We start from the raw sequence: 13633 nt of genomic DNA, 5'->3' as shown, positions 1-13633 counted from the left end.
CTCCCATTCTGAAGTCTGTCTTTCACCTTGCTTATAGTTTCCTTTGTTGTGCAGAAGCTTTTAATTAGATCCCATTTGCTTATTTTTGCTTTTATTTCAAATATTCTGGGAGGTGGGTCATAGAGGATCCTGCTGTGGTTTATGTCGGAGAGTGTTTTGCCTATGTTCTCCTCTAAGAGTTTTATAGTTTCTGGTCTTACACTTAGATCTTTAATCCATTTTGAGTTTATTTTGATGTATGGTGTTGTAAAGTATTCTAGTTTCATTCTTTTACAAGTGGTTGACCAGTTTTCCCAGCACCACTTGTTAAAGAGATTGTCTTTAATCCATTGTATATTCTTGCCTCCTTTGTCAAAGATAAGGTGTCCATAGGTGTGTGGATTTATCTCTGGGCTTTCTTTTTTTTTCCATTGATCTATATTTCTGTCTTTGTGCCAGTACCATATTGTCTTGATGACTGTGGCTTTGTAATAGAGCCTGAAGTCAGGCAGGTTGATTCCTTCAGTTCCATTCTTCTTTCTCAAGATTGCTTTGGCTATTCGAGGTTTTTTTGTATTTCCATACAAATTGTGAAATTATTTGTTCTAGTTCTCTGAAAAATACTGTGGTAGCTTGATAGGGGTTGCATTGAATCTATAGATTGCTTTGGGTAGTATACTCATTTTAGCTATATTGATTCTTCTGATTCATGAACATGGTATATTTCTCCATCTATTTGTGTCCTTTTTTATTTCTTTCACCAGTGTTTTATAGTTTTCTATATATAAGTCTTTTGTTTCTTTAAGTAGATATATTCCTAAGTATTTTATTATTTTCATTGCAATGGTGAATGAAATTGTTTCATTTATTTCAATTTCTGTTGTCTAATTGTTAGTGTATAGGAATGCAAGGGATTTCTGTGTGTTGATTTTATATCCTGCAACTTTACTATATTCATTGATTAGCTCTAGTAATTTTCTGGTGGAGTCTTTAGGGTTTTCTATGTAGAGGATCATGTCATCTGCAAACAGTGAGAGTTTTACTTCTTCTTTTCCAATCTTGATTCCTTTTTTTTTCTTTTTTTGCTCTGATTGCTGTGGCCAAAACTTCCAAAACTATGTTGAATAATAGTGGTGAGAGTGGGCACCCTTGTCTATTGCACAGAGTGAAGTAAGCCAGAAAGAAAAATACCAAAACAGTATACTAATGCATATATATGGAATTTAGAAAGATGGTAACAATAACTCTGTATGTGAGACAGCAAAAGAGATACAGATGTATAGAACAGTCTTTTGTACTCTGTGGGAGAGGGTGAAGGTGGGATGATATGGGAGAATGGCATTGAAACATGTAAATTATCACATGTGAAATGAATCGCCAGTCCAGGTTCTATGCATGATACAGGGTGCTCGGGGCTGATGCACTGTAATGACCCAGAGGGATGGGATGGAGAGGGAGGTGGGAGGGGGTTTCAGGATGGGGAATACATGTACAACATGGAGGATTCATGTCAATGTATGGCAAAACCAATACAATATTATAAAGTTAAAAATAAAAATAAATAAATTTTTAAAAATGGATTAAATAAATACTTAAATCAAGGGGAAAAAAGTAATGTCAAAATACTGCATACTTTTTTAAAAATAATTTCCACTGAAATACATACTGTTCATATTGTTCCTTGGAAAGAAAGCAACGACAAAGCTAGAGAGTGTTTTAAAGGGCAGAGACATCATTTTGCAGACAAAGGTCCATATAGTCAAAGCTATAGTTTTCTAGTAGACATGTACATGTGAGAGGTGGGCCATAAAGAAGGCTAAATGCCAAAAAATTGATGTTTTCAAAATGTGGTGCTAGAAAAGATTCTCTTTTTTTTTTTTTAGCAGTTTTATTGAGATGTAATTTAACTATTATAAAATTGACAAGTTTTTTTTTTTGTTTTTTTGTTTTTTTTTTTACTTTACAATATAGTATTGGTTTTGCCATACATCAACATGCATCCACCACGGGTGTACACGTGTTCTTGAGAATTCCTTGGACTGCAAGGAAATCAAACCAGTCAATCTGAAAGGAAATCAATATGAATCTGCCACGTGCTCCCCATCCTGAAACCCCCTCCCACCTCCCTCCCCATACAAGTAATTCGCCTCTAATTAAAATAAATAAATTTAAATTAAAAAAAAAAAGGAAATCAAGCCTGAATATTCACTGGAAGGATTTATGTTGAAGTTGAAGCTCCGATATTTTGGCTACCTGATGTTAAGGGCTGACTCACTGGGAAATGGTCCTGATACTGGGAAAGACAGATGGCAAAGGGAGGAGGGGGCAGCAGAGAATGAGATGGTTAGATAGCATTACCAACTTAATGGACATGAATTTGTACAAACTCTGGGATATAGTGAAGGACAGAGGAGCATGGCTTGCTGCAGCCAATGGGGTCGCAAAGAGTCAGACACACTTAATAACTGAACAACCACAACAACTGAAATCCATTATTCAAAAAAAAAAAAAAAAAAAGAGGGAGAGAGAGAGAAGTCATTAATGGAAGGTTGCAGAGCTTTTCATGAGCTCTGATGGTGCAAATTCATAATGGAGCAGACTATGTGTGAGGTAAATCTGTAGGATATTATGTTTGAGAAGAGCAGTTTATTTGACCAGTACTCCACTAAGAAGTTAGAAAAAAGAACAAAATTTTAGGATATTTCTTGGAACTCCTTTTGCCTTGGAGTTCTGAGAATGTAGGCACTCATTAATTTTAGGAATCTGATTTTACCATGCATAATGTAACCTCTATGCAAATTAAGGTAATTTTCTATTAAATCATTCACATCTGCTACAAAAGGGGAAAGAGCTTCCTTAGGTAGCAAAGCACCAGTAAATTCCCCACAGGCTGCTGTTTGGCTCAATTGGTCAAATCTATAGTTAGGGAAAAAGTATAAATTAAATTTTTAAGGGAATAAGTTTTTAAATTTTATTTATTTTAATATAAAATAAAATGTTAATACTTTCTAAGAATGTAGTAAGCAGTCATGAATGAGAAAAAACTATCTTAAAAATGAATCAGTTATTAAAAATTTTATACCAAAATTTTAGACTTTAATATCATCACATATCATCTTCAAAATACTGTATTAAGTATGAACATTCTCTCAAAAAACCTAGTAATGTATTAAGAAAGAAAATTGTTATACAAATAGCTAAAGTAAAAATATTATAATGCTAAAAATAAATAGCTAAAGGGAAAATTTCATAGCGCCATGTCTTTGTCCAAATCAAAAATCTACCTAATATATCTCTTTCCTGGAATTTTTCTCTAAGTTGTTAAAATGATTATAATTGATGTGTATGATGTAAATGTTCCAACACACATATGAAAAAATCACAGTGTCCTTCACATAGATGGTCAAATGGAGTGGAAGACAGCAATAGAAATATTGATAATTATTTGGTAAAACTAATCTGACCTATAGCTATTGATATTACCAATTGATAAGAGTAGAATTTCCATAGGATTCAGAAGAACTTTTAATATACTCTTAGATTGTACTTATGTTCACAACATCTTAAGCAACTAACACCCTAGTACATACTTCTGTGGCATTAATATTGAGACTGGCTGGATCAGATATCCATTTAGGAAGGTCAATTTCTCAGTCATAGGATATACGAATCATACATTGGTAAGTTCACCCCACTACACTCTTAGTCCTATTGTTAGTAGCTGAGTTATCATTTAAGTTTAGGTTTAACATACTTTTATCAATATCAGATCTTCAAAGTAAAAAACAAACAAGCAAAAAATAATATATTCAAGATGAAACTGTCATAGTAGCAAATGACTGTAAACTCCCCAAGGTAAAAAAAAAAAAGAGAGAAGACAATAACTTACTGACAAGCATAGTCAAAAAGGCAAAATAAAAATTAAATGTCCAATAGAATAGTTCTCCCCATATAAGAAAACACAAGCACTGTGGAAGAAAAACAAGCATCACGGTGTAGAAAACACTAAGTCTGTAGAGAGAAGAGCTGCTACCTTATTTTTTAATATGATTAGATTGAAATTCATCTGTAGTGCAGAGAAGTGATGGCACCCATCAATGGAATAGAAAATACAGAAGAATTTCTATATCAGCAAGTAGAGAGAAAGATTGAATAGCAGTATGTTTAGAATGCAAAAATAAGGGGGAAAAGGCAAAAGTGAAAGGACACCATAAATATGAACTAAAGTAAGTTATAAAAACTCAAATATAGAAGTTGTTAGGCTAAATGAGACAAAAATGTTCCGAGTTAAGAAAGCTGAGATGCATGCATTTTAAATAAATCCTGACAAAGCAAAGCAACAAAATAGTTGAAAAGGAACATTTGGACAAGGACAGGCATTAAAAAAAAAAACAAAAAAAACAGGAATGACAAATTAACATCATATGTGTTAAAGCCAGACTAAGATACCAGGTGCACCAAGTGACATTACTTAATGACTGAGATCCAGTTTATAAACATTATTAACAGTCATAAACCTTAAACTATAAAATGCATAAAGATACATATATTGATAATTGATCTCACCGAAGTAGGGGGAAAAAAACTTAGACACACTTGTGAAGTTCACAGTCCAGAGGAATAGACTCATTAAAAGATAGAGACATGAGATTTAATCATAAGACTATAGAACACTTTCCCTCCCTCCATACCTCACCATCACATTACTAAAACCTTGTTTAGAGCAATTCATTTTACCTACATCATGTCTGGACATCTAGAAAACAATTACAAAAAGCAAAAGTACAATTTAAAGAAAAACTCAATGCAGAGCTATTGTAATTATAAAACTAGGAGTTTGAGTAACTATGATTAGTAGAGTAAGGGTTTTATAAAGTAAATGTCATGCAAGAATACATGAGCAATGCAAACAGATTGAAATCCTAAGACAGGATAAAAAATAAATGTTGGACATTAAGAAAAAATAACAGAAATGAAGAATCCCTTTGATGGACTTATTAGTGGATTGGACATGGTTGAGGAAATAATCTCAAAGCTAGAGTATGTATATATAATTCTCAAAAAAAGAAGAAGAAGAGCAAAGGTGGAAAACTAACATAAAATATCCAAAGATTGTAGGACTACAAAAGGAGCAACAAAGGCCAAATGGGAATACCAGAAGGAAAATAAAGACAAAAACAGGAACAGAAGAAATATTTGCAACAATAATGACTGAGAATTTGTCCAAATCAATATCAGACATCAAACCACACATGAAGAAATTTCAGAGAACACCAAACAGGAAAATGCCAAACAAACAAAACAAAAACAAAAGAAACAACCCTACATATAAACATATCATCTTCAAACTACAGAAAATCAAAGATAAATTAAAAAGCATCACAGAAAAAAGGAGGGACAAAGATAAGAACTGCAAGCTTCCCTGATAGCTCAGTTGGTAAAGAATCTGCTACAATGCAGGAGACCCCAGTTTGATTCCTGGTTCAGGAAGATCCCCTGGAGTAGGGATAGGCTACCCACTCCAGTATCCTTGGGCTTCTCTTGTGCCGCAGCTGGTAAAAAAAAAAAAAATCTGCCTGCAATGCAGGAGACCTGGGTTTGATCCCTGGTTGGGAAAATCCCCTGGAGAAGGGAAAGGCTACCCACTCCAGTTTTCTGGTGTGGAGAATTCCATGAACTATGTAGCCCATGGGGTTGCAAAGAGTCGGACACGACTGAGTAACTTGCACTTTCACTTTCTCAGAAAACATGTAAACAAAAAGAGGGTGAGGTGTAGACAAAAAAAAATAATAATAATAACAATAATTATAAAAGTTAATATTAAAGGGGCCTACAAAATATATAGGTGAATATTGAAATAGCTCATAAACTCTCAATAATACTATTGTATTAATGAGAACCTTCCCAATGCTACTGTTGTCTCAAAAATACTATTTTTTTTCTCTTTGTTCTCCCACTGGAATTCTGGAAACTTTTCCCAATAAGTAAATAGTCACCAAAACACAATTTCTAAGAGTTGCCCTGCTTTCCCAGGTGGTTCAGTGGTAAAAAAAAATCTGCCTGTCAATGTAGAAGACACAAAAGGCACAGGTTTGACCCCTGGGTTGGAAAGATCCCCTGAAGTTGGAAATGACAACCCATTCCAATATTCTTGCCTGGAAAATCCCATGGACAGAGGAGCCTGGTGAGCTGCAGCCCATGGGGTCATAAAAATTCCGACATGACTAAGCACCACCAGCATAAGAGTTATCTAATATTCCCTTCTCTAGATGCAACTGGCTTAATTGATCCCATATTGTAAGACACCTAGTTCTTTTTATTTTCCTTTTTTTATGCTTCTCTGAATATTCCTTACAAAAATTTGAATTTATTATTATTCCTTAGAAATAATTCCTAGAACAAAAGTTATGGATTTTTGAGCCTCTGTAAATTGGCAAATTGCTAATCTAACAGACTATGGAAAATCAAAAGCCACAAATGGTACAGAACTTTTTTTTAATACTCTCACTAGCACTAATAATTATTCTACTAAACTTTTGTCAAATTAACAGATGAATATTGTTTCAATTAGTATTTCATTGATTCCTAGAGTGCTTAATTTAAATATGTTTTAAAAAATTCGTATTTCTTTTCCTACAAATTAACTCTATTTTTCCTCTACCGTTTTCTTTCTATAGAGGTGTGTGGTTTTTTCCAAATGCGCTGTAAATTTCTTTATATGATAAAGATATCAATGCTTTGCCACAAAGTAAAGCACAACAAAACACCAACCTAAACTTCTGTATCCTGAAAAAATATCTTACAGAAAGGAGCACAAGTTCTTTAAAAATTCAGATTAAAACTACCCTATGACCAGCAATTCCACTACTGGGTATATACCCTGAGAAAACCATAACTGAAAAATACATACACCACAATGCTCATGTGCTAAGTCACTGCAGTTGTGTCTGACTCTTTGTGATCCTATGGACTACAGCTGGCCAGAGTCCTCTGTCCATGAGATTCTCCAACATTCATAGCAGCACTATTTACAAAAGGCATGACATGGAACAATCTAGATGTCCATAGACAGATGAATGGATAAAGAAGTTGTGGTGTATACACACACACACACACAATGGAATATTACTCAACCATAAAAAGAGATGCATTTGAGTCAATTCTAGTGAGGTGGATGAAACTATAGCCTGTTATATAGAGTGAAGGAAGTCAGAAAAAGAAAAACAAATATTATATATTCACACACACACACACATATATATATACACACACACATATATACATCCATATATATATAAGTACACACATATACATATATATATTCTGAATATATATATATATTTTATGTATATATATATATATATACACACATATATATTCTGTGTGTATATATATATACATATATATATACATATATATATGTGTGTACTTATATATATGGATGCACATATGTGTGTGTGTATATATATGTGTGTGTGTGTGTGTGTGAATATATAATATTTGTTTTTCTTTTTCTGACTTCCTTCACTCTATATAACAGGCTATAGGTTCATCTACCTCACTAGAATTGACTCAAATGCATCTCTTTTTATGGTTGAGTAATATTCTATTGTGTGTGTGTGTGTGTGTGTGTATACACCACAACTGTGTATATATATATACTGTGTATATATATATATATATATACACAGAATATACATATATTATATATATATATATATACAGAATCTAGGAAATTGCTGGTATTGATGAACATATTTTCAGGGAAGGAACAGAGATTCGGATATAGAGAATGGACCGTGGACACAGTGGGGGAAGAAGAAAGTAAGACAAATGGAAAAAGTAGCATCAATAGATACACAATTCCATGTGTAAAATAGCTAGCTGGTAAGAATTTGCTATATAATACAGGTCACCTAGGCAGGTGTTCTATGATGACCTAGAAGGGTGGAAGGTGGGGATGGAAGAGAGGCTCAAGAAAGAGGTTATGTATTAATATGTATCATTATGGTTGATTTACATTTTTGTATGGCAGAAACCAACAGAACACTGTAAAGCAATTTTCTCCCAAATAAAAATATATCTAAAAATATAGTGAAGGAGAAATAGACTTTCTATCCAAAATCACTGCAGATGGTGACTGCAGCCATGAAATTAAAAGACTCCTTGGAAGGAAAGTTACGACCAACCTAGATAGCATATTAAATAGCAGAGACATTTGCCAACAAAGGTCCGTCTAGTCAAGGCTATGGTTTTTCCAGTGGTCATGCATGGATGAGAGAGTTGGACTGTGAAGAAAGCTGAGGGCCGAAGAATTGATGCTTTTGAACTGTGGTGTTGGAAAAGACTCTTGAGAGTCCCTTGGACTGCAAGGAGATCCAACCAGTCCATCCTAAAGGAGATCAGTCCTGGGTGTTCATTGGAAGGACCAATGCTGAAGCTGAAATGCCAATACTTTGGCCACCTCATGCGAAGAGTTGACTCATTAGAAAAGACCCTGATGCTGGGAAAGATTGAGGGCAGGAGGAGAAGGGGACGACAGAGGATGAGATGGCTGGATGGCATCACCGACTCGAGTGAGTCTGAGTGAACTCCGGGGGATGGTGATGGACAGGGAGGCCTGGCGTGCTGCCATCCATGGGGTGGCAAAGAGTCGGACACGACTGAGCAACTGAACTGAGCTGAACTGAAACAAATAAAAATTGATAAAATCCATTGCCAGTAATCATGTCTTGCAAAAAATATTAAAAGAATTTCTCAAGAGAGAAATATAGTGTGGTCAGGAACTCAGGTCTAGATAAAGGAAGAGCATAGGAAAAGGTATAGGAAAGATAAAATAAAAACAAAAACTTTTACTTTTCTCATCCTTAATTAGATTAACATATAACATTTTTCAAAATAATGGCAACAATATTTCAATTATTAAACTTATGTACATATACATATGTATATATCAACTTACGGATTCTTATATATAAGTGATATAAATGACAGCAATGATACAGGAATGGGAGGAAGAAATTATAATTATTTTCTTATAAGGTATTGATACCCTGTGAAATTGTACAGTGTTATTTGAAAGTAGACTTGGATTATTTGAAAATGAATATTGCAAAACCAAAATCACAAACTATAAGATGGTTTTTAAAATGTATAACTGATATGCTGAGAGAAAAGGGAATCATATAAAATGCTCAATCATATATAATGCTCAACTAAATGTAAATCATATAAAATGCCCAATTAAAATCACCAAAGGCAAAAAATGAATGGATGACAAAAATAGGAACAAAGAACAAGACAACAAATAGAAAACTGTAAGGAATAGAGTAGATCCTAATCCAAGTATATCCATAATCATTTTAAATGTCAATGGTCTAATGTGCCAATTAAAATCTGAGATTTTCAGGTTACCAATATATGTTGCCTACAAGAAACCCTATGAACATTTCTAGGACATTTTAATAACTATTAAATAATAATAATAATATTTTAATGATTTTAAGAAGTCCACGAAATAAGGAACCAGCAAATAATACTGAGGAATGAACAATTTTGTAATGTATTAGGGAAACCAGGGAAATATGACATCTTAGAAACCAAGGGAAGCATGTGCTTGAAAGAAGAGGAAGTGATTTACTATGTCAAATGCTAAACATTATTTAAATAAAAAGAAATCTTACAGTTAAATGTTAGATTTACCAAGAGAAGCTCATTGGTGACTTTGGCAAGAACTGTTTAAATGAAACAGTGGAAGGAAAAGCCAAACATTTAAATGAGTTTTAGGGAAAAAGATATGAGGAAAATTGGAGAGTGCCTAATTCTCTTTCAAGTACCTTCAGTTCAAATCATTTCAGTTGCTCAGTCATGTCCGACTCTTTGCGACCCCATGAATCGCAGCACACCAGGCCTCCCTGTCCATCACCATCTCCCGGAATTCACTCAAACTCACATCCATCGAGTCAGTGATGCCATCCAGCCATCTCTTCCTCTGTCGTCCCCTTCTCCTCCTGCCCCCAATCCCTCCCACCATCAGAGTCTTTTCCAATGAGTCAGCTCTTTGCATGAGGTGGCCAAAGTACTGGAGCTTCACCTTTAGCATCATTCCCTCCAAAGAAATCCCAGGGCTGATCTCCTTTAGAATGGATTGACTGGATCTCCTTGTAGTCCAAGAGACTCTCAAGAGTTTTCTCCAACACCACAGTTCAAAAGCATCAATTTTTCAGCGCTCCCCTTTCTTCACAGTCCAACTCTCACATCCATACATGACCACTGGAAAAACCATAGCCTTAACTAGACAGACCTTTGTTGGCAAAGTAATGTCTCCACTTTTCAATGTACTATCTTGGTTGGTCATAACTTTTCTTCCCAGGAGTAATTGTCTTTTAATTTCATGGCTGCAGTCACCATCTGCAGTGATTTTGGAGCCCAAACAAGTAAAGTCTGACACTGTTTCCACTGTTTCCCCATCTATTTCCCATGAAGTGATGGGACAAGATGCCATGATCTTTGTTTTCTGAATGTTGAGCTTTAAGCCAACTTTTTCACTCTCCTCTTTCACTTTCATCAAGAGGCTTTTTAGTTCCTCTTCACTTTCTGCCATAAGGGTGGTGTCATCTGCATATCTCAGGTTATTGATATTTCTCCTAGCAATCTTGATTCCAACTTGTGCTTCTTCCAGCTCAGCATTTCTTATGATGTACTCTGCATATAAGTAAAATAAGCAGGGTGACAATATACAGCCTCGACGTACTCCTTTCCTCTTTGGAACCAGTCTGTTGTTCCATGTCCAGTTCTAACTGTTGCTTCCTGACCTGCATACAGGTTTCTCAAGAAGCAGATCAGGTGGTCTGGTATTCCCATCTCTTTCAGAAGAAGCCATAAAAGGAAGAACAGAAGTAGTGTGAAGTCCATGCGAAGGAATACGATACTTATACATGCTCAATTGTTATTCTGCTTGTAAAACATTCCAAATTCCACAAAACAAACTTTAAAATGTCTTAATACATAATTAAATTTTTCAACATATGCATTTTTTTTAGCCTAATATATGTCTTTTCTTGGGCTTTCCTGGTGGCTCAGATGGTAAAGAATCCTCCTGCAATGCAGAGACCTGGGTTCAATCTCTGGGTTGGGAATATCCCCTGCAGGAGGGCATAGCAATCCACTCCACTGTTCTTGCCTGGAGAACCCCTATGGACAGAGGAGCCTGGCAGGCTACAGCCCATGGGTTCGCAAAGAGCCGGACATGACTGTATGACTAAGCACACATACATGCATGTTTTTCCTAGTTGATGCTGATAACATAAATTTAGAATAGTTTTAAATAACTGCAAGAGGGGAACACTAATTCTGCCCAAATTTAATGAGATGACATTTTTTAACAGAGGCTAGAAGTATAGCATATGTCTAATTAGAGAAAAACTGCTGATTCCATTAGAATAAGAATTTCTTCCTCCTAATGAAAATTTATTGATGTATATAGTAATCACTATTTCCATTATATAGCTACAGATTTTTACCCTCTAATCTAATATGCTTTCTCAAAAGAGATTTCAATTAAAATATATTTATATATAGTGCATGAATGCTCAGGGGTTCAGTAGTGTCCAACTCTTTATGACGCTATGGACTGTAGCCGGCCAGGGTCCTCTGTCCATGGGATTCTCCAGACTATAATATTGGAGTAGGTTGCCATTTCTTCTTCCAGGGGATCTTCCTGACCCAGGTATTGAACCAGCATCCCCTGCATCTCCTGCATTGGCAGGGGATTCTTTCAACACCGGGCCACCTGGTATATGCATATAAGTAAAAAGATCTATAACACTTAACTAATCATATAATGCATACCATCTCATACAAATCAATAAAATACTATAATCCTCACAATTATATCTATGTATAGAAACTACTATACTGTTTTTCTGAACCAAATACATTTTCCTTAAGATAGGTATATATTAAGTTTTTATCATGATTTTGTGATTTTACACAAAAATCACAATATCAGATATTGGAAAGTCATGTTTTTACTAACTAAGAAGGAATCTACAAACTCCCATTTTCACCACCCTTTAGACATATGAGTTCTTACTTGCTAGTTGCCAAAATTATAAATAAAAACCAGTTAAGTATTATTTTGAAGTTTCTTTTTTTCTCAGCAAAAAAAATTAAATAATAATGTACTGCATAATAATTTTGGAAATTCAAAATCTCTTTCAGAGTACAAAATTTTTATTAAGGGTGGCAAAAAACTTATTAATAATATTTATGAAATTTTTCTCCTTCTATTTGCCATGAAGTGATGGGACCAGATGCCATGATCTTAGTTTTTTTGAAGATCGAGTTTTAGGCCACCTTTTCGTCTTTCAACTCTCCTCTTTCACCCTCATCAAGAGGCTCTTTAATTCCTCTTCACTTTCTACCATTAGAGCAATATCATCTGCATATCTGAGGTTATTGATACTTCTCCCAGGAATCTTGATTCCAGCTTGTGCTTCATTTAGCTCGGCATTTTGCTTAACGTACTCTCAAAGAAGTTAAATAAGCAGGGTGATAATAAACAGCTTTGACTTACTCCTTTCCTTATTTGTAACCAGTCTGTTGTTCCCTGTCTGGTTCTAACTGTTGCTTCTTGACCCACAGACTTCTCAGGAGACAGGTAAAGTGGTATTCCCAAATCTTTAAGAATTTTCCAGTTTGTTGTGATCCACACACTCAGTCTTTAGCATAGTCAGTGAAGCAGAAGTAGACGTTTTTCTGGAATTCCCTTGCTTTTTCTATGATCCTATGAATGTTGGCAATTTGATCTCTGGTTCCTCTGCCTTTTCTGAATCCAGTTGGTACATCTAGAAGTTCTCAATTGGCATACTGCTGAAGTCCAGCTTGAAGGATTTTGAGCATTACCTTGCTAGGATGTGAAATGAGCACAATTGTATGGTAGTTTGAACAGCCTTTGGCATTGCCTTTCTTTGGGAGTGAGAAGAAAATGAAACTATTAAGAGTATTGTATGAGTATCTCTTATGACAATGACTAAGGATAAGAGTACATGTAACTATATCTATAGTACATATAGATATGCTATCTTGGTGCATTATCTCTGGATGCATTGGACTAATATAAAACGCTAAAGAGACAAAAAAGTACATTTAGAAAATTCACCTACAGCTAGGATTTCAGAATTATAGTACTAAATATAATTTGAGTTTATAATAAATTTCTCTGAAATTTTCTTAAGGTTTTATAGAATTGAAAAGTCATGCATTTGATTGTTTTCCTTTTAGAATATACTTTTCATCCTTTTTCTTTTACAGTATTCCTAAATTAGTAAATGCCAACAGTATCCACCAAATTACTCAGGTCAAAATCAGAAGACATTCTTGATTCATCCTATCGCGCACTTCCTTTGCAAGCTACATAATTCCTCCTCACCTGGGCTATGGAGGGAAAATTATCTTGACTGGGGTCTGTTCTTCCATTCTTAACCCTAAAATCCATTCTCCACACACTAACCAATGGAATATCTTAAACTACAAATATCTCTGTATTTAAAACTACTTTTCATCTACAAAATTCCAATCTGCATATTATGACCTATATTGCTTCCTTTAATGATTCTTCTTCCACATCTTTAACCACTCATCCACTGCTTGT

The sequence above is a fragment of the Bubalus kerabau genome, chromosome 3, assembly GCF_029407905.1.
Source record: "Bubalus kerabau isolate K-KA32 ecotype Philippines breed swamp buffalo chromosome 3, PCC_UOA_SB_1v2, whole genome shotgun sequence".
Taxonomy (NCBI): domain Eukaryota; kingdom Metazoa; phylum Chordata; class Mammalia; order Artiodactyla; family Bovidae; genus Bubalus; species Bubalus kerabau.
This window is presented reverse-complemented; position numbering follows the sequence as displayed.